Source organism: Pelophylax lessonae, assembly GCF_965119305.1.
Source record: "Pelophylax lessonae genome assembly, chromosome: 4".
Classification (NCBI taxonomy): Eukaryota; Metazoa; Chordata; class Amphibia; order Anura; family Ranidae; genus Pelophylax; species Pelophylax lessonae.
The window spans coordinates 614,037,669-614,061,849 of NC_138771.1; the positions used below are offsets into that span (position 1 = coordinate 614,037,669).

The 24,181-nt window shown below is 46.3% G+C and overlaps 1 pseudogene across 1 annotated transcript in view; it reads left to right on the forward strand.

Annotated features, from left to right (window-relative positions):
- Window positions 1-24,181, forward strand: part of LOC309552831 (A.superbus venom factor 1-like) — a 319,818-nt pseudogene that overhangs the window by 51,580 nt on the left and 244,057 nt on the right. Inside the window, exons 6-8 of the transcript XR_014226164.1 lie at window positions 10,370-10,452; window positions 22,924-23,011; window positions 23,123-23,225. The product of XR_014226164.1 is annotated as an A.superbus venom factor 1-like (transcript). The remainder of the gene's footprint in view (window positions 1-10,369; window positions 10,453-22,923; window positions 23,012-23,122; window positions 23,226-24,181) is intronic.

Here is a 24,181-nt window from a genome sequence, read left to right on the forward strand (position 1 = left end):
CTCTCCACATAGAACCCTCAAGATAGTTTATTAAGTCATTTGGCACAAACGTAAATCCCTCCAATATGCAAGCAATCTCTCAATGCGTTTCATTCATTTAAAAGCTGAATCATGACTCCGGTGATGTCATCCCTAAGTCTCTTTAGGAGCTGTACATAACTTCCTGAAAAAGCATATCAGCTCCCTAGGACACACCCACATACGATGCTGAGACTTCATGTGGACCAGGGCAATCAGGATGGAGAGGAAAGGGATGTTCTCAGCCAGAAAATGAGGCGGCTCTTTCTGACTTCTAAAGCACATTGTGAGAAGCTCACAGTGTGCAATGAAGTCAGAATAAGCTATTTTAGTACAGTAGACAAACGTGTACAATGGTGCAAGGCTGAAGGAAAGGCTGTAGGTCAGCTTTTAATGTGACATCAGGTGTTACACATATGCCCAAGTAGAACAGCCCACTCATTTGAACAGAGTGCCCTGAGTGCTACTTATGTGGTAAAGAAGCTCAGGTACCTTTTTGAGTTTACCTTTTGCACTTTTAGTTCCACATGCCCTTGCACATTTTTTATTGTAGCGCCCTGCCTAAGGCTGGATACATTTTGTTGTTTGCTCTGCTGTACTCAGCTGAGCAGCAATTTCATTTCTAGATCTAGTCAGGTATCCCTTATCCTGGTGGCTGATTGCTCCTGCCTGCCTCTGGAAGAATTTTGCAGAAAAAGAGTAGGAGGATCAGCCACTGGGGTAATGAATATTTATCGGACCTCAGACAATGCCTAAGAGGCTGGCCCAGAATAGCGGCTGGGGAGAAAAAAATGGTATTGAGGGTCTGCTCAGAGCTTCCTCTTTTTCCTGGGGCTTCTGCCCTTGGTAGACAGCCTGAGTTATTGAAGGGCTGTTGTTATCAGGCCCCAGCTTGTGCTTGGCTGAGGACGTGGAGGAACCTGGACTGAAAGATACCTGAAGAAGAACCCCTTTCACTGAAGAGTGTTGCACAGAATTTGGTTGGAGAGTTGTCTCTGGACATTGTGAGTAGGACCGTTTGCCTAGAGCTTCAGGTGTGCCTGTGCTTTGAGGTTTAGACCCCAAAGGTGGCTCCCCCACCTCCAACATTACTTAAGGCCTCTGCTGAAGGACTTTGCTTAAGAATCTGTCTTCTAATGTCTGCATGCACTTTGGAGTATCTTGCGCCCCCATCCCTCTACCTGCCTGTGTTCAAGTACTGCAAGAAATCTTCAAAAATACACCCAAAGACAGAGCTTGAGCTTTGTTGGCGTGTTCTGGAGTTGGTACCTGGGCTGGTGTCAAGGTCTTACCTTGCCTTCTTGTTGGCAGCCATCTTGGACATGTGCAGACTGCTGTCTCTTATAAACTCTGTTTGCATCATCACTTGTCTGCTGCCTGGGCGTCACTCAGTGATGATGTTGCACACCTGACTATATATATATCACCTGATGGCTTTCAGACCTTGCCCTTGCATTTGTGTTCCAAGGTGCATCACTGCTAGCATTCCTCTGGTTGCTGCGCTTTCTCTGTGCATGACTTGGCTGACGACCTTCCTGGCTCTTGAATCTGCATCGGCAGACAACCTCGCATCGGTTGATGACCTGGCTTCAGCAGACTACCAGCTTCTGGACTCGATCTCGGCTTGGATGATTACCCTTTCCTGGACTCGATCCCACCTTGGATGACTACCCGCTTCCGAACTTGCTCCGGCTGTTCTTGATTTCGATCCTCTCTTGCTGGGCAATTATTATTGTTACATTAATAAATTGCTTTATTTTACTTGCATTTTCATGTGGTCTGGTTTCCTAGAACCCTGAAAGCTGGCTGCCTCTGAATAGGTAAGGAAGACCTGAGATCTTTCCAGTGGCCCTTCTGGGTATAAGCAGTAAACGCACACACGAGATCACACTTCTTGCTTGGTTCCTCTGGAGCTCCACTAACAACAAATTGCATCATAAGTACAGCAAACTGTTTTTGTGTGTTTCATGCACATGCGAAAATTTGAAAAAAATCGTAAATAATCAGCGCACGTTTATATCCCTCTCAAGTTTGACTAAACAGTGTGGATAAATAAATGTGAATATATAAAAAAAACTCTACTAATATTTAATCGCAATTCATATATACATAAACATCATGATAGATAAAAAAACTTAGGTGTAATATAGACTGTATAAAAAAGTGCAAGTGCAAATACATTGATAACATTTCCTAAAGCCACAAAAAATACGTAAATATTTCTTTAAAAAAAAAAAGAGATATATATATATATATATATTATGCTTAAAAAAATTCAATTTGTATAAAATTCAAATGGATTTTGCCACTTTTATCCATAGATATTATATCTCAGAGGTTTATAAGGTAGGATTCATGAGAAAAAAGAACTAGTAGGGTGGGGCCAGGGCGCGGACAGACACCGCAACATAGTTTTGCCTACATTCCGGACTCGCAGCTGGAGCCGGAGGGAGAGATAGACACGCAAGCCATCCCAGTGTCGGGCAGACACACAGGAATATGAGTGTACTTCATTATGTTTTAATAAACCATTTTTTTACAGAATTACGCTATGGGTTCCCTTCTTATTTTTTCTCATGAATCCTACCTTATACACCGGCTCTGAGATAATATATCTATGGATAAAAGTGGGGAAATCCATTGGTGAATTTTGTACCAAGCTGCTGGGAAATATATATACTAGTTAAAGCGAGATTGCTGGTTCATAACTCTACCAGCTCCATATCTGGTGATTTAATTTGGGAAGAATAATCGGGTGTCTTTCTCACGAGTGAACACAGTGAATAGAGCATCGAGTGAATCACATATTGATTTTGGGACTTTATATCACTGACTGCTTTTTAATTTCTTTCAACATTTTTTTTCTACATGAATTTTATATAAATTGGGATTTTTTAAGTATGTGTGTATATATATATATAATTTTTATTTAAAAAATATTTACGTATTTTTTGTGGCTTTAAGAAATTTTGTCAATGTATTTGCACTTGCATTTTGTTAGGGGAATCGGATGGGAACGGACCATCTGTCCATTCACATCTGATCTGATCTGCCAGATGGATGGAAAATAGGGTTTCCATCCGTCCTGTTTTGACGGATCAGATGTCAGTGGACATGTCTCCACTGACATCTGATGCCCCATAGAGATGCATGGGGTCACCGTTCAGATCCGCCAAAAAAAACTGACTGGCGGATCTGAACTGACTCCCTGTGTGAAAGGGGCCTTAGTGTCAATGGGGCCTAAGTAATATAAATATAAATATGGAATCCTAAACATTGTGAACATTTATATATCAATGCCCCTCATATTCTGTCTTCCTGGAAAAGTTAATCAGGTAGTAATGTGTAAGTCACCGATAACTTGACATACTGGGGTTTAATTACGAAAACTGGAGCGTGCAAAATCTGGAATAGCTGTGCATTGTAGACAATCAGTTTCTAACTTCAGCTTGTTCAGTTAGAGCCGGTTCACACTGTTCCGACTTGTCAGGCGACTTGGTCGCCTGACAAGTAGGGATGATCGAACTTTTGAAAAGTTCGGTTCGACCAGAACACCCGAACTCTACGAAAGTTTGGTTCGGATTTCAGAACCCCATTGAAATCAATGGGACCGAACTTCTGTAATCAAAAAACACCATTTTTAAGCCCTAAAACCCAATAAATGCCCCTAAAAAGTGCCTAGGGTTCTGGGTCATGCCCCAGGGACTATTAATCACACAAAAAAAAGTTCTTAAAAATTGTCGTTTTTGATAGATAGCCAATTATTGAAAAAATTAAAAAAAAAAAAAAAAAAAAAAAAGAGATTTCTTTGGATTTAGTGTCTGGGGGTTCTAAAAGGTGTACCTGTGAAGTTTCAGCTCTGTAGCATGTCCAGAACCAGAATTACAGCATACCAAACCTTCAAAAATGACTTTTTTGCTTAACCGCACCTTTCTTTTGCTCCTAATCAACGGCTCAGCCAATGTGTATGATGGGGACATAATGCAGTGCACTGGGAACAAGATTAGAGGTTTTTTTGGAAAAAGGTGCTGTCTCTTTAAATGTGCATATAATTAACGGGTGTATTTCCACAATGGGGCTTTTATTACCAAATGTTTCAAGAAGTCCAAAGATGTATGTAATTGCACTTTATTTCATGTAAAATGGTGTTTGGTGCACTTTAACTTGAAATCTCACAAGAAACAGACATATATGCACGGATACATTGAGGGTTAGGGGTAGGGGCCACAATGTAGTGCAGAGTGAACAAGATTAGAGATGTTTTGGATGAATACTGTTGTCTCGTGACTTTGAATAGAAGTAAAGGATGCTTAAAAATTGGGCATTTGGTGGTGCGGACGATGCCTTGACACTATATCCCTATGAAAGTGCTGGTAATGAAAGCAATAATTGCCTTTGTAAGGAAAAAAATTACAATGATATGCATCTGTGTGACAGGTGCGCAAAAATTGTTGTTTGGGTGTTGGCGGAGCCATACCACTGTAAGCCCAAAGAGCTGGTGTTGAAGAAGGCGTAAAAATTATGAAGGTGTGCACCTGTGGAACAGGTGCGCAAACATGGTAGTTTTGGTGTTGGCGGAGCCTCCCCACCATAACCCCAAAGAGCTGGCTTTGAAGGAGGCCCAAAAATTGTAAAGGTGTGCACCTGTGGAACAGGTTCGCAAACATGGTAGTTTTTGTTTAGCATAGCCTCCCCACCTTAACCCCAAAGAGCTGGTGTTGAAGGAGGCCCAAAAATTGTAAAGGTGTGCACCTGTGGAACAGGTGCGCAAACATTGTAGTTTTTGTTTTAGCATAGCCTCCCCACCTTAACCCCAAAGAGCTGGCGTTGAAGGAGGCCCAAAAATTGTAAAGGTGTGCACCTGTGGAACAGGTGCGCAAACATTGTAGTTTTTGTTTTAGCATAGCCTCCCCACCTTAACCCCAAAGAGCTGGTGTTGAAGGAGGCCCAAAAATTGTAAAGGTGTGCACCTGTGGAACAGGTGCGCAAACATTGTCGTTTTTGTTTTAGCATAGCCTCCCCACCTTAACCCCAAAGAGCTGGTGTTGAAGGAGGCCCAAAAATTGTAAAGGTGTGCACCTGTGGAACAGGTGCGCAAACATTGTCGTTTTTGTTTTAGCATAGCCTCCCCACCTTAACCCCAAAGAGCTGGTGTTGAAGGAGGCCCAAAAATTGTAAAGGTGTGCACCTGTGGAACAGGTGCGCAAACATTGTCGTTTTTGTTTTAGCATAGCCTCCCCACCTTAACCCCAAAGAGCTGGTGTTGAAGGAGGCCCAAAAATTGTAAAGGTGTGCACCTGTGGAACAGGTGCGCAAACATTGTCGTTTTTGTTTTAGCATAGCCTCCCCACCTTAACCCCAAAGAGCTGGTGTTGAAGGAGGCCCAAAAATTGTAAAGGTGTGCACCTGTGGAACAGGTGTTCAAACATTGTCGTTTTTGTTTTAGCATAGCCTCCCCACCTTAACCCCAAAGAGCTGGTGTTGAAGGAGGCCCAAAAATTGTAAAGGTGTGCACCTGTGGAACAGGTGCGCAAACATTGTCGTTTTTGTCATAACCAAAATGAGGTTCTGTGAACGTAAAGAGAATGAGAGGAGGGTTTGAGGGTGGCACCATGGTCCAGGCTTAAACTGAGGCTCAACTGCCACATCACAACGATAGCCTAGTCTACAAGGTCTGCATCAGGTGCATCAAAGCTTGATATCCACGACTGATTCATCTTAATGAATGTCAAACGGTCGACTGAGTCGGTGGAGAGTCTAGTTCGATGGTCTGTGACAAATCCTCCTGCTGCGCTGAATGCCCGTTCCGATAGGACACTGGAAGCAGGGCAGGCCAACAACTCCATGGCATACTGGGCCAGTTCTGGCCAGTGGTCTAATCTTAAGACCCAGTATGCCAGTGGATCGGATTCGTCACATGAAAAGCCCTCTGTGTCACTTTGTGCCCTCACGTAATCGTCCACCATGTGATGCAGACGGTGTCGATGCGATGTGGCAGCTGAGAGGCCTGGGCGGTGAGGACTAAAAAAAGACCGAAAGGCATCCGTCAACCGCACGCCTTCTCCAACGCTCCTCTCGTGACCACCAGTAGAATCCATGGTAGGTTGTCCCCGCCCCTGCACCCTACGGGAGTCGGGGAACATGTTCACCAGATTCCTCTTGAGACTGTCCTCAAGGGATTTGATCCTGTGGACTCTATGGGTGGATGGGAAAAGCTCCGAGACTTTACACTTGTACCGGGGGTCAAGTAGGGTGGCCAACCAATAGTGGTTAGTCTCTTTAATGGCCTTGATTCTGGGGTCCTTTCGCAGGCTCTGGAGCATGATGTTTCCCATGCGTCGCAAATTAGCGAAGGCCTGAGAAGCTGACTCCTCGGGGTCACTCATAACGACATTATCTTCAACGGGCTCCTCCTCCTCCCAGCCACGTACTACTCCAAAGTGTCCCGAGGGAGTCAAACTAGGCCTTGCAGATTGCCGCATGTCTTCCTCCTCCTCCTCCTCAAACCCTGCAAAAGTTCCCGCAGAATCGTCCTCCTCCTCCTCTTCCACCCCTGGATCCTGCTCGGGCCTCTGGGAGCTAGGCATAATGGGGTCAGGATTCTCAGGATAAAGGGGGCCTTGAGAGGCAAGGAAGTCCTCCTCTTCCTCCTGCTGCTCTGCCTCCAGTGCCCTGTCCATAATGCCACGCAGAGTGTGCTCCAACAAAAACAGTACCGGTAGGGTGTCACTGATGGTGAGCGCATGCATCCTTAATCAAAAGCCACTGCCGTGGTGAAAAGAAGCCCAGGCGCGCAGAGCCAGTGCTGGTGCCGTACTCGCATAGGTATTCATTGAGGGCCCTCTGCTGCGTGTACAGGCGCTGCAGCATAGCCAAGGTGGAGTTCCAGCGGGTGGGCATGTCACAGATGAGGCGGTGTACCGGCAGGTGAAACTCGCGCTGCACTTCGGCCAAACGTGCAGTGGCACTGTACGACCGCCTGAAGTGACTGCACACCCTTCTTGCCATCCTTAGCACATCCTGCATTCCCGGGTACGAGTTCAAAAACCGCTGTACCACGAGATTCAGGACATGCGCCAGGCATGGCACATGGGTTAACTTTCCCTGACGAAGGGCGGCCAGGAGGTTTGACCCATTATCAGTAACCACCATCCCTGGCTGCAGCTGGCGTGGTGTCAACCACCTCTGGGCCTGTGCCTGCAGAGCCCCAAGAATCTGAGGGGCAGTGTGCTGCCTGTCCCCTAGACACACAAGCTGCAGCACTGCGTGACACCTTTTGGCCTGAGACATAGAATAGCCCTTTGAACGTTTACGTGGTACCTCATCATATTCAAAGGACCATTCTGCAGAGGAGGGCATGGAGGAGGTAGAGGAGGAGGAGCAGGAGGGGGTAGAAGTGATCGATCTACCCGGATCAGCGACACCACCAGCTGTTTGCAGACGTGGGGGCAACACTGGCTGCAGCACCGAGCCCTGGCTACAATCCCTTCCACTGGCAAGCAGTGTCACCCAGTGAGCAGTGACAGAAATGTACCGTCCCTGCCCATGTTTGCTTGACCAAGTGTCAGCCGTCAAGTGTATCTTACGGCTGACTGACTTGGCCAGGGACGACACTACATTGCCTTCCACATGTTGGTATAGGGATGGCAGGGCCTTACGGGAAAAGTAATGCCGACTTGGCACCTGCCACTGTGGAACTGCACATTTTGCGAAGTCACGGAAGGGAGCAGACTCTACCAGGTTAAATGGTAATAGTTGCAGAGCCAGTAGTTTAGCCAAACTACTGTTTAGACGCTGGGCATGTGGGTGGCGGGGAGTATACATTTTTTTTCGTTCCAGCATGTGTGGAATCGAAATTTGGCGTCTAGATGATACAGCTGGTGGTGTGCTGGAGGTAGATGCGACACTGCCTGCTATATCATCATCCCTGCCAGTGGAGGCTGCCAACAGGTGACGAGTGACTATAGCAGGGCCAGGAACAGACTGATGTGCAGGTGGAGCAGGTGGAGCAGATGGAGCATGAGGAAGAGCGCGAGGAGAACTAGGAGGCCGACTGACCAATCTTTGGCCCTTTTGTGGGTTCTTTAAATGCTCCTGCCAACGGGCCGAGTGGTGGGTTGTCAAATGCCTGTTTAGGCAGCTTGTACCCAGGTGGTTGACATTTTTGCCACGTTTTATACCCTTCTTACAAATCTTGCAGATCGCAACTGTTTTATCTGCATGGGATGTCTCAAAAAAGGCCCAGCAAGATGAGGTGTGTATAGTGGCCCGGGAGACAACAGGTGCGGCCTTAGATGGAGTAGGCCGTCTGCTCTCCCCTCTTGCTTGCTCTGCCTCCTCCTCAACCTCAGACCCAACATCTGACTCCATCAAAGACTGAGCATCAGGCCTGGCCTGGGAGACAACAGGTGCGGCCTTAGATGGAGCGGGCCGTCTGCTCTCCCCTCTTGTTTGCTCTGCCTCCTCCTCAACCTCAGACCCAACATCTGATTCTATCAAAGACTGAGCATCAGGCCTGGCCTGGGAGACAACAGGTGCGGCCTTAGATGGAGCGGGCCGTCTGCTCTCCCGGCGTTAAGTTGTCACTGATGCGTTGGCAACTGTGTGCGGTGAAAAACGCACACTGCTATGCGACCCACAGTTGTCGCTGGATACAGCACAGCAGATGTGTCACGCACAGTAGCAAAGCCTTTTGCACAGTGGACCTAACGCTTTGAACAACAGGCGTTAGGTTGTCACTGATGCGTTGGCAACTGTGTGCGGTGAAAAACGCACACTGCTATGCGACCCACAGTTGTCGCTGGACACAGCACAGCAGTTGCGTGTCACGCACAGTTGCAAAGGCTTTTGTACAGTGCACCTAACGCTTTGAACAACAGGCGTTAAGTTGTCACTGTATTTTGCTGCCTAGCAAGCACGTATACCTGCTGTGATAGAGCAGCACTGTGCCACGTGCTCACTAAACAGAACCCTCACACTTTCCCTACAGAAACTAAATTTTCAAATCTAACTAATGTAGTACAAAGTTCCCTAACTACACTAGATATCCCTTTCCACTAAATAGAAAGCTCCATACAGCAGAAGACTGACACTGTCCCTTAAGTTTTTTTTTTTTTTTTTTTTTAACTCTAAGAACCAGCACAATCGCTGTATCTAACTACACTGGCTGTAAGCTAAATACAATTCTGCTATATGGAGCTTTAGAACCACTCGATATATAGGAAATGTAGTGTAGCAAGCAGGAGTCAGACAGAACTGCTTCAACTCTCTTCAACAGGCTCTGGATAACTGTGCTAGGGGTTAGGCGGGGCCATCTTATATAGTGTGGGGCGTATTCACTCCTGATTGGCCTCTGGTCCCCGTAGTCACTCCAATCACGTTCCTAGGAGACTCCTGCCCCCTCATTGGCTTTTGCAGACGTTTCTGGGCCAATCACGGGCTTTTAAAGCCCAGTTCCTGTCCCAGTGCATTTTGGGCGGTTCTGGTGGCCGAATACCGAACTTTTGCCGTAAAAAGTTCGGTATTCGGCCGAATATCGAACATCCAATGTTCGGGTCGAACCGATGGTCGACCCGAACCGTTCGATCATCCCTACTGACAAGTAGCAGACCGTGCTGTGCAATTGGAACCGTTCTAATAGGAGCGACTCAAGTAGCTCCGACTTAGAAAAAGGTTCCTGCACCTTTTTTTTTGCAAAGTCGGAGGGACTTGCATTGACTTCCATTATGTGAAGTCGTTGCAAGCCGCGCCGAAGTTGCGGTGCACGGGCGACGGCATAAAGCCCCGTACACACGCACAGATTGTTGGCCAACTGATCGGCCAACTTTTGTCCAGTGTTTGTTTGTTGGTTCAAATGTGCTCTAGACTTGCACTGGACTTTTGTTGGCCAACAAAAACCAACTTCAGAAGTGATGTCATGTGCTGGTTGACTTTCCGTGTGTTTTTTCTTCTCTGAGCATGCCCAGTCTTGCTCATCTGATTTTTGTCTGCCAAAATCTGTACTGACTGAGGAACAATCGGCTGTTTTTTGTTGGCCAACAAAAGTTTTATAGCATGCACACCAGATTTTTTTTCGGCCGGAAATTCGCAGTTGGTTGTCAGAAGCATCATACTAACAAGCCTACAATCGGCAGATCGGACGTTGGCCAACAATTTACGGCCAACAATCTGTGCGTGTGTACGGGGCTTTAGTCGCCCGAAGTCGTGTCGCTCCAGTGTGAACCGACACTTAAACTTTGGCAAAAAAAAAAAAACCTGGAAGCTGATTGGTTTCTATGCAGAGCTGCACCAGATTTTGCACTCTCCAGTTTTAGTAGATCAACCCCTCAGTCATTTCCCTTATGCTTTTCAGTTTCGGAGTTTGGACCGTGGCTGCAAAGTTTGAAGACACCCTTATACATAACTTCAGTACAAATTTTGAAGTGAAAGAATATGGTAAGATCATATATTTTATACATTTTATTAATTATCTTCATTTTTATTGATCAGGATAAAAATAAAATGAGAAACAAAACATTTTTTTAGAGGTTAGTAGCATAGCTTGTCAGTCAGAGTGGCAAATCAGCAACATTCCAGATTGCATCATAATGTTTTGATCTCTCCAGCATTGGCAGGGGGAGTTAATGTTTCAATTGAGATTTAGGGAGTAAAGTGTATGTAGAGTTCATCTTTTTGTCTTTTATTTTGGATAGAATAGGGAAGGATCTGAACAACTGTTGGGTTTTTTTTATTGCACTCTTGTGTTTTCAGTAGGTACTGTAGCGGGGTTAAACATGCCTAAAGACACTGTTTGATATGTGGGAAGGAACTATGCTCCCTCTAGTGGTAGCTGCATGGAATTTCCCGGGCTGTGACTTCCTTTTCACAAGATGAAGAAACTACATCTCCCAGGCTGCTTTGCAAGATCCAGGGTGCACGGCTGCACCGCACGGCACTATGGGGGAGGTTATTTAAAGGAGAGAGAAGCGCGCGAAGGGGGGCCTTTCTGCGCTGGACTCTGAGGAACCAGCGAGCGAGAGTGAAGGACTGACACTGGATATTGGGCCAGAGCCTTTTAGCCTGGAGGGACGACGTGGAACCGTCCCATCTCAAGCACGAGGCACATTCCTGGAGGTCATACTGCTGTTTGCCGAGACCGGAAGTCATCCGCCAGAAGGACCCCGCGCGGCTGGCATATAGCCAAAGGACTGAGACCGCAGTGGAAGCGCGCGAAGGAGAAACTTCTGTTGGTGAGAGGGCACATGCCCAATAACTGACTTTATCTGCTGAAGAGACAGTTTTATCTACAGATAGCGGTAGCGCAGCAGGAGGTGATAAAACCCCGGGGTTTATCACCATACTCTCTCAGGAGACTCATAGACAAACAATAAGGTCTGTAAAGGAGTCGCCAGAGGCTTATCTCTCTCGCAGAAGTTATTGCTCAGTTACGCAGACACCCTGCGGTGACAACTAACAGCTCCTTGTTTTCTCTCTCTTGATCTTTATTCCTAATCTGGATTACAAATGAGCTCTATTCAATAACCTTGCTAGCGAAGATCAACAAGAAAGAAGAGAACTCTGGGGGAGGGACTCAGATAGGCCCACCTACCTGGTACTGTGTCTAGCCTTAATGCAGGAGGAGTGTGGGGGTATTCTTTTACCTTTTTAAAGCTGTTTTAAATAACCTTTTATGGACTTGTATTGTATCTCCCCTATTCAATTTGATATATAGTAAACTAAGTTTGGTTAATTACAATCCTGTGCGTTGTTCCATTGTGTCACCCAGAAGGACTACCATTCAAGAAGGTAACAAGGTATTGTTGCATAGTGAAGTATTGTATTCCAATCTGTGTATCCATTTGATAGTCCAGTCCTATTCTGGGTCAGTTGTGCCTGAGGAGGGATCGAGCCAATTTGATTGGGTTGTTAGGCAGGGTGTAGACCCAATAATATAATCAGCAGCTCCTGCGGGGGTGGTGCTACACGTGGGGGCTCGTCCGGGATTTCTACAGTCCTGCAACACAACCCTCTCAGCCCCAGAATCCCCTCCCACGCAGAAATGGATCCTGTCGCTGCTGCTGAGTGGTGCAAGGAAGAGAATGTCATAGTGGAAAATGGCCTGGTGGTTGAAATCAAGGGAGAAGCCTGGACTGAAGAAAAGCTCCTCCCTGTTTTAAGGGCACTATCCACAGACAGGAAATTCTGGGTGATTGACATAAAAACTGACACCACTGCCCCACACACGTATGCACTGTGTGAGTGGAGGAAAGGGGTCCCTGATTATTTCAATGGAAACAGTGTAAAAACTATTGACCAAACAGAACTTTTCCTGATACATCCAGGAGTTCCTACTGCGGGTCCCTCATCCACCACCCCTGGGGTATCCAGCCAAGAAAAAGGTGTCCAAGAAGGGCATCCTGAGTCATCACCTTTGTCGACTTTTAGCTCAGAACTGTGTGCTGTTCTTGGGGAGATTGTGGCAAAATGTAGCAGGGACTCCTCGAGCTATCTGATGACTGGATATAGGAAGCTCCGGACATTCTCTGGGAAACAGCCTGTGCCTTCAGCAGAAGATGGGTTCGAAGAGTGGCTAGATACCGCCACTCAGGCTTTGGAGGAATGGGAGGTACCAGAACAGCACAAGAAGCAGAGGATCACAGAGAGTTTAAGGGGACCTGCATTAGAGGCTGTACGTAATCTAAAGCTTAGCAAGAAGAACTGCACTGCACAGGATTATTTGGACATTCTGCAAGATGTGTTTGGTCGGACGGAGAACGCGGCTGAACTTCTCTACCAGTTGGACCACTGTTATCAAGAAGAGGGGGAGAAGTTGTCCGAATTCATTAAACGTCTGGATAGGATTATCCACCAGATTCTGTTAAAGAAAGGAATAGACCCCCGGAAAATAGATGAGACTCGTGCACGACAGGTTCTGAAAGGGGCTCAACCTTTAGATCCCATTGCCATACTGTTACGAACTCGTCGAGATGGCGGCATTCTAGAATACCCCGATCTGATTCGAATGGTCAGAGAGGAAGAGGTCATGTTGGACAACAAGAAGAAAAGTCGGCAGTTTGACTCAACTGCCCGGGTTGGAGTGATAAGTGTGGAAGAGGGTGACTCTCAAGTTGAACTCCTAAAGACCCAAGTGTCTCAGTTGATAGAAATGGTGTCCATCCTGACTGGTCAGGTATCCACTCTACCCAAGGGGAGTATATCGGAGAGGCCAGATGAACCTGTTAGTCTCAGCACAGATCCAGAGCCACGGCCTGCAAGATTGTTAACTTGTTTCAACTGCGGGGGAGTTGGGCATGTTAGAAGGGTATGTCCCAGCTCAGGAAATGCTGCCGCGAAACCTCGCGAGCCAGCGGGAAACTTCAGAGGACACCGGTGAAGGAGTCAACCGGGTGTCCGCCAGTCTTAAGGGACTCCAGAAGTGGTGCAGGATCAGGTAAACTGAGTCAGGGGGTCAGACCCAAATATAACACCCCCAGTTCTAGACTCCGGGTTACTGAGGGAAGGAAAGTCAATGCACACCGGATTCGGCGGGGGCCTAGATCAAGGAAGAAAAAGGAGAAGAGGGCCAGGGTACAGAGAACTGAATCAGATAACAAGGCTACATCAAGAGAATTCCCAACTAACTTGGTCGGGCCCTCCCCAGTGGTCTCGGTTCAGGTGGAAGGAATTTACACAAGAGCCCTCCTTGACACAGGGGCCCAGGTGACTCTTTTGTATAGAGACTTCTATGATAAATATCTTACCCATCTACCTTTGCAGAAGTTGGAAGATCTGGAGATATGGGGTATTGGGACCCAAAGTTTTCCCTATGACGGGTATCTGCCAATCAAGTTGACCTTTGATCCATCAGTGGCTGGTGAAGCGGAAACCTTCGACACCTTAGCGGTGGTCTGTCCTCGTCCACCAGGGGCCAACAAAAGCTCTCTCATCGTAGGAACAAACACTGACCTGGTAAGGCGCCTTCTGATACAACTGGTCCAGGGACAAGATGCTCAGGCGCCAAGGATCCATCCCATGCTACGGCAGGCCTACCAACGATTAGTGTTGGAGCAAGAGACCCCCGCAGAAGGAGTTGGACGACTCTGGAAGCTGGATAGAGCAGAAAAGGTCTTACAGCCAGGAGAGGTGGCCTGTTTTAAGGCTTCTGTTAAACTCACATGGCAACAGCCGGGTCCCTTCATTATCTTTGAATCAGGTCAAAAGGAGAGACAGAGAGGGATAGAAGTGATCCCTGAGGTGATCCCTTTGAAGGTGTTACAGGAAAACCGTGGAAGGGTTTTAGTGAGTGTCAGAAACACCTCTATTACACCAGTGAAGGTACCGGCCAGAGTGCTCCTGGGCCAAGTCAACCCGGCTACCCCAGTTGCCCCCATTGATTTCAAAGAAAAGGAACAGGGTGAAGCGGTTATAGAGGAGCTTTGCTCTGGAAACGCTGCCCTCCCGCCGGAATGGGTGAAGAGGGCCAAGGCACAACTTGCTCGATGGAGGGAAATATTCTCTAAGGACGAGTTTGACGTGGGATGTGCCAGGAGCGCCACTCATAAGATCCGCCTGAGTGAGGACAAGCCTTTCAGGGAGAGAGTCCGGCGAGTCCCCTTAGGTGACTTAGAAGATCTACGTCAACAGCTGGCAGAGCTCAAAAAGATCGGGATTATCCGAGAATCCAGGAGCCCGTATGCTTCCCCGATAGTGGTAGTCCGGAAGAAAAATGGATCTTTGAGGCTTTGTATCGACTACCGAACGCTGAACAGAAGAACCATCCCAGACCAGTATACCACTCCTCGAATCGAAGATGCCCTACAGAGTCTGTCAGGGGCGAAGTGGTTCAGTGTGATGGACTTAAAGAGTGGGTATTATCAGATCCCCATGCACCCTGAAGATCGGGAGAAAACAGCCTTCATCACCCCTGTGGGGTTCTTTGAGTTCAATCGCATGCCTCAGGGGTTGTCCGGGGCCCCTGCTACCTTCCAAAGGCTGATGGAGAGGACCGTTGGAGATATGAATTTGATAGAGGTACTGGTATACTTGGATGATGTTATCGTGTTTGGCAGAACTTTAGAAGAACATGAGGAGAGGTTGGAAAAGGTCTTGAAGAGGCTACATGAAGAAGGTCTGAAACTTTCTCCTGAGAAGTGCCAATTCTATCAGTCCTCGGTCCATTACCTGGGCCATATCGTGTCTGAAGAAGGGGTGGCCACTGACCCGGACAAGCTGGATGCTGTTGCTTCCTGGCCGAGACCCACAAATGTGACCGAACTCCGGTCATTCTTGGGCTTTTGCTCCTATTACAGGAGGTTTGTGGAGGGGTTCGCCCAGATTGCCCGACCCCTAAATGAGCTCCTGAAGAATGAAGAAGATGATGTCCCTGAGTTGGTAAAGCCGGCGAAGTCCACCATAGGCCCCCGGAAGGCTAAGGAATCCATCCAGGATCAGTGGACCCCGGAATGCGAAGGGGCCTTTGTCCAGCTGAAGGAAACCCTAACCACTGCCCCTGTGTTGGCCTATGCAGACCCCACAAAACCATATGAACTGCATGTTGATGCCAGCCGAGATGGGCTGGGGGGGGTACTTTATCAGGAGCATGAGGGTCATCTGCGACCTGTTGCCTATGTGAGCAGAAGCCTACTGCCTGCTGAAAGGAATTATCCTACTCACAAACTTGAATTCTTGGCCTTGAAGTGGGCAGTGGTTGACAAATTGAAAGACTACCTGTACGGAGCTGAATTCATTGTCAAGACAGATAATAATCCCCTCACCTATCTGTTGACTACGGCCAAGCTGGATGCAACAGGACATCGATGGTTGGCTGCCCTCTCTAGCTTCAATTTTAGCCTGAAGTATCGGCCAGGAATCGGAAATAGGGATGCAGATGCCCTATCCAGAAGGTTGCATGTTCCACAGGAACCTGCGGAAGAATGGACTCATTTGGCTCCAGAAGGGGTGCGTGCCCTATATCAGGGAACTGAATTTCGATCCCGAGGAGGGTCAAGAGCAGAAGAGATTGGGGTTTCGGCTATCGGAGTACCCAAATGCTACTGCCAGGTGACCCAAGTTGAAGGGGAGGGTTTGCCCCGGCTGTCCAAAAGGGACTTGCGGAAGGAGCAGTTGGAAGACCCTTTGGGAAAACTTCTCTTGGAAGCCCTGGAGATCCAGAGCCCTGAGTTGCTTCTAACTGACTCCCCTCAGGGGGCCCGTCTGTTGCATAGAGAGTGGACCCGGTTACAGATCAGAGAAGGAGTGGCCTACCGGAGAGGTCCATCTGAAGATCTAGAGGAGAAGTGGCAACTGTTCTTACCAGCTAAATACAGAGAGGGAGTTCTGGCCGCTCTTCATGATAATCATGGCCATCTGGGGCCCGAAAGAACCTTTCAGCTTGTCAGGGACAGGTTCTACTGGCCTTGTATGAGGGCCGAAGTTGAAGGATACTGTCATTCTTGTGTCCGGTGTATACAGAGGAAGACTCTGCCACGTCAAGCAGCCCCAATGGGCCATCTACAAAGTCAGGGACCCATGGAGCTGGTGTGCATTGATTTCCTTTGCTTAGAGCCTGATCTGAGTGGCCAGGGGAATGTCCTTGTGGTAACAGACCATTTTACCAGATATGCTCAAGCATTCCCAACAAGGGATCAGAAGGCCTCAACGGTAGCCAAAGTTCTTGTAGAGAAGTTCTTTGTACATTATGGGTTACCACAGCGCCTCCATTCTGATCAGGGAAGGGACTTTGAAAGCAGACTGATCAAGAGACTGTTAGATATGTTAGGCATTCAAAAGACTAGAACCACTCCCTACCATCCACAGGGGGATGCCCAGCCTGAACGATTTAACAGGACTCTTTTGGATATGTTGGGGACTTTGAGCTCAGAGAAGAAACAGCATTGGGGCAGGCACGTAGCTGCCATTGTGCATGCCTACAACAGCACTGTCAGTGATGCTACTGGATATTCCCCTTATCGGCTGATGTTTGGAAGGGAGGCTCGGTTGCCAGTGGATTTGGCCTTTGGCATTTCGCCTGATCATACCTCTTCAGCATCGCATAGAGGATATGTGGACCGACTGCGGAAGAGTCTGAAAGCGGCCTATGACAAGGCTCAGGCCACATCTGATCAACGTGGACTGCGGAATAAAAAAAATTTCGACCTAAAAGTTCGGATCCATGACCTGCAACCAGGGGACAGGGTTTTGTTGAGAAACTTGGGTGTCCCGGGAAAACACAAGTTGGCAGACCGCTGGAAGTCCCAACCTTATGTTATCTGTAAGCAACTGCCAAACCTTCCTGTGTACCAAATTCGGCCTGAGGGAAGTGTGGGTCCATTGAAGGCTTGGCATCGGAACCATTTGCTGCCTCTCTCTGAAGCGGTTCGTATGCCCCCTGTGGAAGACTTGTCAGCGGCCCCTTCGACTTCTCGCCGGTCCAGACCAGTTACCAGATCTCAGATGATGCTCCCAGATGAGGGAGAGGGAAGTTCTCCATCTGAAGATTTGGAAGATGAAGAGGAGGTACCCGACTGGTTGTGGTCATCTCAGTTGCCAGAACCCACACCTGCCTCCCTGTCTTCGTCTGACTTGGCTGATAGAGGAGCCCTTCGGGCAGAAGCCCCTGAATTCATACCCTTTCATATGCTTCCAGAAGAAGCAGCTGAGGATGAAGATCCTGAGGAGGAGGTTGCACCCTTCTCTGAAGAAGAACTGACCTCTCTTGAACCATCAGGTGCCTCTGTGTTGGAACATGAGGAGGGGGACATGGAAGAATCCTCAGAAGTGCCTGATCCTAGTACCTCTGAGAGCATGCCTCCACGGGAACAGAGGGAAAGGAGAGTCATTCACCCACCTAAGAGACTGACCTATGATCAATTGGGTGAATGTTCGGAAGAAGCTGTTTTTATCTCCAAAAGGTCTCCTGACCAGCCTAGTTCCTCCACTGTAGATTTGGTGGGGGACAACCCTAGCTCACCCCCAGGCACAACTGTACAAGCCACCCAAGTTTTGGGGGGTCTGTGAGAGATCATGAGAACAAAGTATTGAAGTAGAAAACGTTTGCATTTAAGTTTGTACATAAGGATATTGGGTTTGGCCATTATAATAAGCACAGTTTTTGATGTTCACAATTTGGTTTACTTTGTGAGTTAATGTTTGCGCACATTTTGTTGCTCTGACCTCACTATATGTTTTTTTCTCTTTCTCACCTTTTGATGTTTTTTTTCAACACAAACTTTAAGATGTAAGTGTTTAAGAAATTGCAAAGGCACATGTGCTTTTTAAAGGAGCACTATATAAAAGCACTAGAAATCAGCACTATATTAACACTGTAGAAATCACTTATTTGCTTATTAATTGCACTTTATCGTTTTACTGTTGCACTGCTATTAGAATACAAAATTGGATGTATTCAGATTGACTTATTTCAGCAAAATGTTAATGTTTTTGTTGTATAATGCCAACCTATGCACTAGGGTACATACTGTTGACCTCTTTGGGGACCAAAGTTTCTCAAGTGGGGGGAGTGTGTAGCGGGGTTAAACATGCCTAAAGACACTGTTTGATATGTGGGAAGGAACTAGGCTCCCTCTAGTGGTAGCTGCATGGAATTTCTCGGGCTGTGACTTCCTTTTCACAAGATGAAGAAACTACATCTCCCAGGCTGCTTTGCAAGATCCAGGGTGCACGGCTGCACCGCACGGCACTATGGGGGAGGTTATTTAAAGGAGAGAGAAGCGCGCGAAGGGGGGCCTTTCTGCGCTGGACTCTGAGGAACCAGCGAGCGAGAGTGAAGGACTGACACTGGATATTGGGCCAGAGCCTTTTAGCCTGGAGGGACGACGTGGAACCGTCCCATCTCAAGCACGAGGCACATTCCTGGAGGTCATACTGCTGTTTGCCGAGACCGGAAGTCATCCGCCAGAAGGACCCCGCGCGGCTGGCATATAGCCAAAGGACTGAGACCGCAGTGGAAGCGCGCGAAGGAGAAACTTCTGTTGGTGAGAGGGCACATGCCCAATAACTGACTTTATCTGCTGAAGAGACAGTTTTATCTACAGATAGCGGTAGCGCAGCAGGAGGTGATAAAACCCCGGGGTTTATCACCATACTCTCTCAGGAGACTCATAGACAAACAATAAGGTCTGTAAAGGAGTCGCCAGAGGCTTATCTCTCTCGCAGAAGTTATTGCTCAGTTACGCAGACACCCTGCGGTGACAACTAACAGCTCCTTGTTTTCTCTCTCTTGATCTTTATTCCTAATCTGGATTACAAATGAGCTCTATTCAATAACCTTGCTAGCGAAGATCAACAAGAAAGAAGAGAACTCTGGGGGAGGGACTCAGATAGGCCCACCTACCTGGTACTGTGTCTAGCCTTAATGCAGGAGGAGTGTGGGGGTATTCTTTTACCTTTTTAAAGCTGTTTTAAATAACCTTTTATGGACTTGTATTGTATCTCCCCTATTCAATTTGATATATAGTAAACTAAGTTTGGTTAATTACAATCCTGTGCGTTGTTCCATTGTGTCACCCAGAAGGACTACCATTCAAGAAGGTAACAAGGTATTGTTGCATAGTGAAGTATTGTATTCCAATCTGTGTATCCATTTGATAGTCCAGTCCTATTCTGGGTCAGTTGTGCCTGAGGAGGGATCGAGCCAATTTGATTGGGTTGTTAGGCAGGGTGTAGACCCAATAATATAATCAGCAGCTCCTGCGGGGGTGGTGCTACAGTACATTTACCATCTTTATTTATCTTGGTGACCACTGTCACTCATTCACAAAAAAAAATTACAAAGAAAATAAAAATACCACGGGGATGGATATTATTGAAATAAATACACTGCTACTAAGCATTGAAGAGGTGCAGCACTTTTGGATATACAATATACACTATATTACCCAGAAAATTGGTATACCTGCCTTTACACACACAAACTTTAATGGCATCCCAGTCTTAGTCCATAGGGTTCAATATTGAGTTGGCCCACCCTTTGCAGCTATAACAGCTTTAACTCTTTTGGGAAGGCTGTCCACAAGGTTTAGGAGTGTGTCTATGGGAATGTTTGACCATTCATCCAGAAGTGCATTCGTGAGGTCAGGCACTGATATGGACGAGAAGGCCTGACATGCAGTCTCTGCTCTAATTCATCCCAAACTTGTTCTATCGGGTTGAGGTCAGGACTCTGAGCAGGCCAATCAAGATCCTCCACCCGAAACTCACTCATCTATGTCTTTATGGACCTTTGTGCACTGGTCCAAATCATTTGGGGGGGGGTGGGAATTAGGGTGTGGGGTTGTTTTTCAGGGGTTGGGCTTGACCCCTTACTCCCAGTGAAGGGAACTCTTAAGATGTCAGCATACCAAGACATTTTGGACAATTTCATGCTCCTAACTTTGTGGGAACAGTTTGGGGATGGTTTCTTCCTGTTCCAACATGACTGCGCACCAGTGTACAAAGTAAGGTCCATAAAGACATGGATGAGTGAGTTTGAAGTGAAGGAAATTGACTGGCCTGCACAGAGTCCTGACCTCAATCTGATAGAACACCTTTGGGATGAATTAATGCGGAGACTGCAAGCCAAGCCTTCTTGTCCAACATCAGTGCCTGACTTCACAAATGCGCTTCTGGAAGAATGGTCAAACATTCCCATAGACACACTCCTAAACCTTGTGGACAGCCTTCCCAGAAGAGTTAAAGCTGTTATAGCTGCAAAGGATGGGCCAGCAATATATTGAACCCTACGGACTAAAGCCTCGTACACACGCACCGATTGTTGGCCGACCGATCTTCCGACTTTTGTCCAGTGTTGTTGTGTTGGTTAAAATGTGCTCTAGAGTGCACACAAATTTTCTCGGCCAACAACAACCAACTTCAGAAGTGATGTTATGTGCTGGTTTACTTTCTGTGTGTTTTTTTCTTCTCTGAGCATGCCCAGTCTTGCTCATCTGATGTTTGTCTGCCGAAATCTGTACTGACTGACGGAAAATCGGCCGTTGTGGTGACGGCCAACAAAAATTTTATAGCATGCACACCAGATTTTGTTCGGCCGAAAAGTCGCAGTTGGTTGTCGGAATCATCATACTAACAAGCCGACAATGGGCCGATCGGACGTTGGCCGAAAATCCACGGTCAACAATCGGTGAGTGTGTACGAGGCTTAAGACTGGGATGCCATTAAAATGTATGTGTGTGTAAAGGCAGACGTCCCAATACTTTTGGTAATACAGTGTATGTGTGTGTGTATGGTTTCTAAAAAGGTACCCTTTAGATTAGATTATTTCCAATGTGGTCTTCATTCTGATCCTCAATGATATTTCCCAGCAATAATGTGAAAATTACTTTCAGGAAAAACGTAATTTAGAATATGAAAATATATTCTTTGTATATCTGTAAGTTTTTAGCATGTCTTTCTATAATGGTGGCAATATAAAGAAAATAAACGTTATTTTATGTTTATAAGGGCAACCTCACACTGCCCCGCTGTGCCCTGCATGCAGGACAGGCAGCACTAAAACTGCCGCATATAATAGAAGTCTATGGCAAAGCACAGCTAACCCGCACCAAAACCTTGGGTGCACTGCACCCATCATGTGGCCAAAGAGCAGCTCGGGAATTATGAAGCCTCCCTAAGTTTTAGTTTCAGGAGATACTTTTTTTTTTTTTTTTGCTTTCATTTTTTCCTAATTGCTAAAGTTAGGGAAAAATGATAAAGTGTGTTTAGGTATAATGTTGCATAGGACCCCTGTTGGGGAGGTTTAGACCCCCTTTCACACTAGCGCGACTTGTGAGGCGACTTGTGTGCCCTCAAGTCGCCCCAAGTCGCTTGACATAACAAAAGCAATGTTAATCAATGAGAGCCGTCTTAATTGGCACTACTGAAGTCTCTCCGACTTCAGAAAAGGGTCCTGTACTACTTTGAGGCGACTTGTGATCCGACTTGTCCCATATATTTCAATGGGAGTCGCCTCCTTATCTTAATTGAAGTGACTTGTTATCAGACTTTCCAGGAAGAAGAAAGAGATTAGCCAGGCATTCCCCACATTGCAGCCATGCCTATATGGTATATATATATATATATATATATATATATATATATATATATATATATATATATATATATATATATATATATATATATATATATATATATATATATATATATATATATATGTAATGGTATATATATTCCATTATCTCTGCTTGGTCTGTGTGAGTGGCACTGGTGGACACTGATTCGTGGCACTGATACGTGGCACTGGTGGACACTGATACGTGGCACTGATATGTGGCACTGGTGGACACTGATTCGTGGCACTGATAAGTGGCACTGGTGGACACTGATTCGTGGCACTGATACGTGGCACTGGTGGACACTGATTTGTGGCACTGATATGTGGCACTGGTGGACACTGATTCGTGGCACTGGTGGGCAGTGGCACTGGTGGACACATACGTGGCACTGGTGGGCAGTGGCACTGGTGGACACTGATACGTGGCACTGGTGGGCAGTGGCACTGGTAGACACATACGTGACACTGGTGGGCAGTGGCACTGGTGGACACTGATACGTGGCACTGGTGGGCAGTGGCACTGGTGGACACATACGTGGCACTGGTGGGCAATGAGGAAAAGAGTAAAAAAAAACAGAAAAGGGGAATTAGGTCACAACACATCATATTCTGATTGGCCAAATACAAAGTTGTCTGTCATATAAGTCGCGCAGAATAATTCACAAATTGCGCTGAAGTCGCGGTAACGTCGTGGTAAAGTCGCGATAAAATCGCGGTAAAAAGTCGCTCCGACATGGGGCAACTTATGGTCGCGGCAGTGTGAACCGGCTCTTACCCTCACTTACTTTCTTGGGCCATCTCTATAAATGGAATAAATGCACAGGGGGTCAATATGAGATATTCTTTATTTGTTATTGCAGTTCTACCCAGTTTTGAGGTGAAAATAATTGCAGAGCAAAAATTTTACTACATCAAGGATCGAGAGTTCAGAATTGAGATCCAAGCAAAGTGAGTATAAATGCAGGCTATGTATTATGTCTGTATGTTCTAGTGATCTGTGATATCTATACAGTAACTTTCTATTCCCAAATATATAATTATTTTTCTTTCTTTTATTAGTTATCTCTATGGGAAGCCTTTGTATGGTATGGCCTATGTACTGTTCTCGGTGTCGAGAGAGGGTGAAAAGAAAAGCCTATCAAATACCCTAAGAAGGATTGAGGTATTGATTCTCATTCTGTTAAAGCCCAATTGAATCTTCAATCTCAATCAGCTAAACAAATTCCACGTAATAAATAAATAAATATACTGTATGTATGTGTATGTGTGTGTGTATGTGTATGTATATGTATATGTATATATATATATATATATATATATATATATATATATATATATATATATTCCACATACATCAAAATAAAGAATTCTTATGCCTAGAGTAATTTTCTGGGGCTTTCCCACACCTGCAAAGCAGTGGGGGCTACAAACAGCCTGCCTTACAGGTAAATGGCTTTATGCAGACATAATCTTATAAACGGTGATGGTATTTTGTATCAGCGTTTACTCACACATTCACATCTGATGTATTTTCTCAATGCAACACTTCCTTCATTTATAAGATTATGGCCACATAGAGTGTCCCAAAAATATGCATATAAAATGCCTATCAAATCTTACCTTTAGAGTTAATTATTCTTTTAAAGCAGCCACAGCCTACGTTGAAAAGCCTGTTTCCCACCAGCAATTGAAGTGTGGGAGTTTTGCTCTCTATCAGAAGCAGTGGTCTCAATGCAGAGATCCAACACTGCCTTTACTGAGTTATGCAAATAGCTCTGATAACATCTAAGGTAATGCTTAGCGCAATGAGCTAAATAAATTCCATGGAAAAAAAAAATACATATATATATATATATATATATATATATACATATATATTCCTGCTGAATTTAGAGCTCTGGCTCTAGTCTCTGCGGGGGCATGTAGAACCTTTGCTAAAGATCACAGCTTCTCTACAGAGAGCAAGAGCCCCACTCTGCAGCTGCTGGCAGGGGACAGGCATTTCTACTCAGGCTGCTTTAGAAAGAATTCACAGCCAGCAAATCACTGGGGCCAGGGGACATCATCAGTTGCTAAGGATGTGGTGGGTGCCAGCACCCACTGCTCCCTTAACAACCA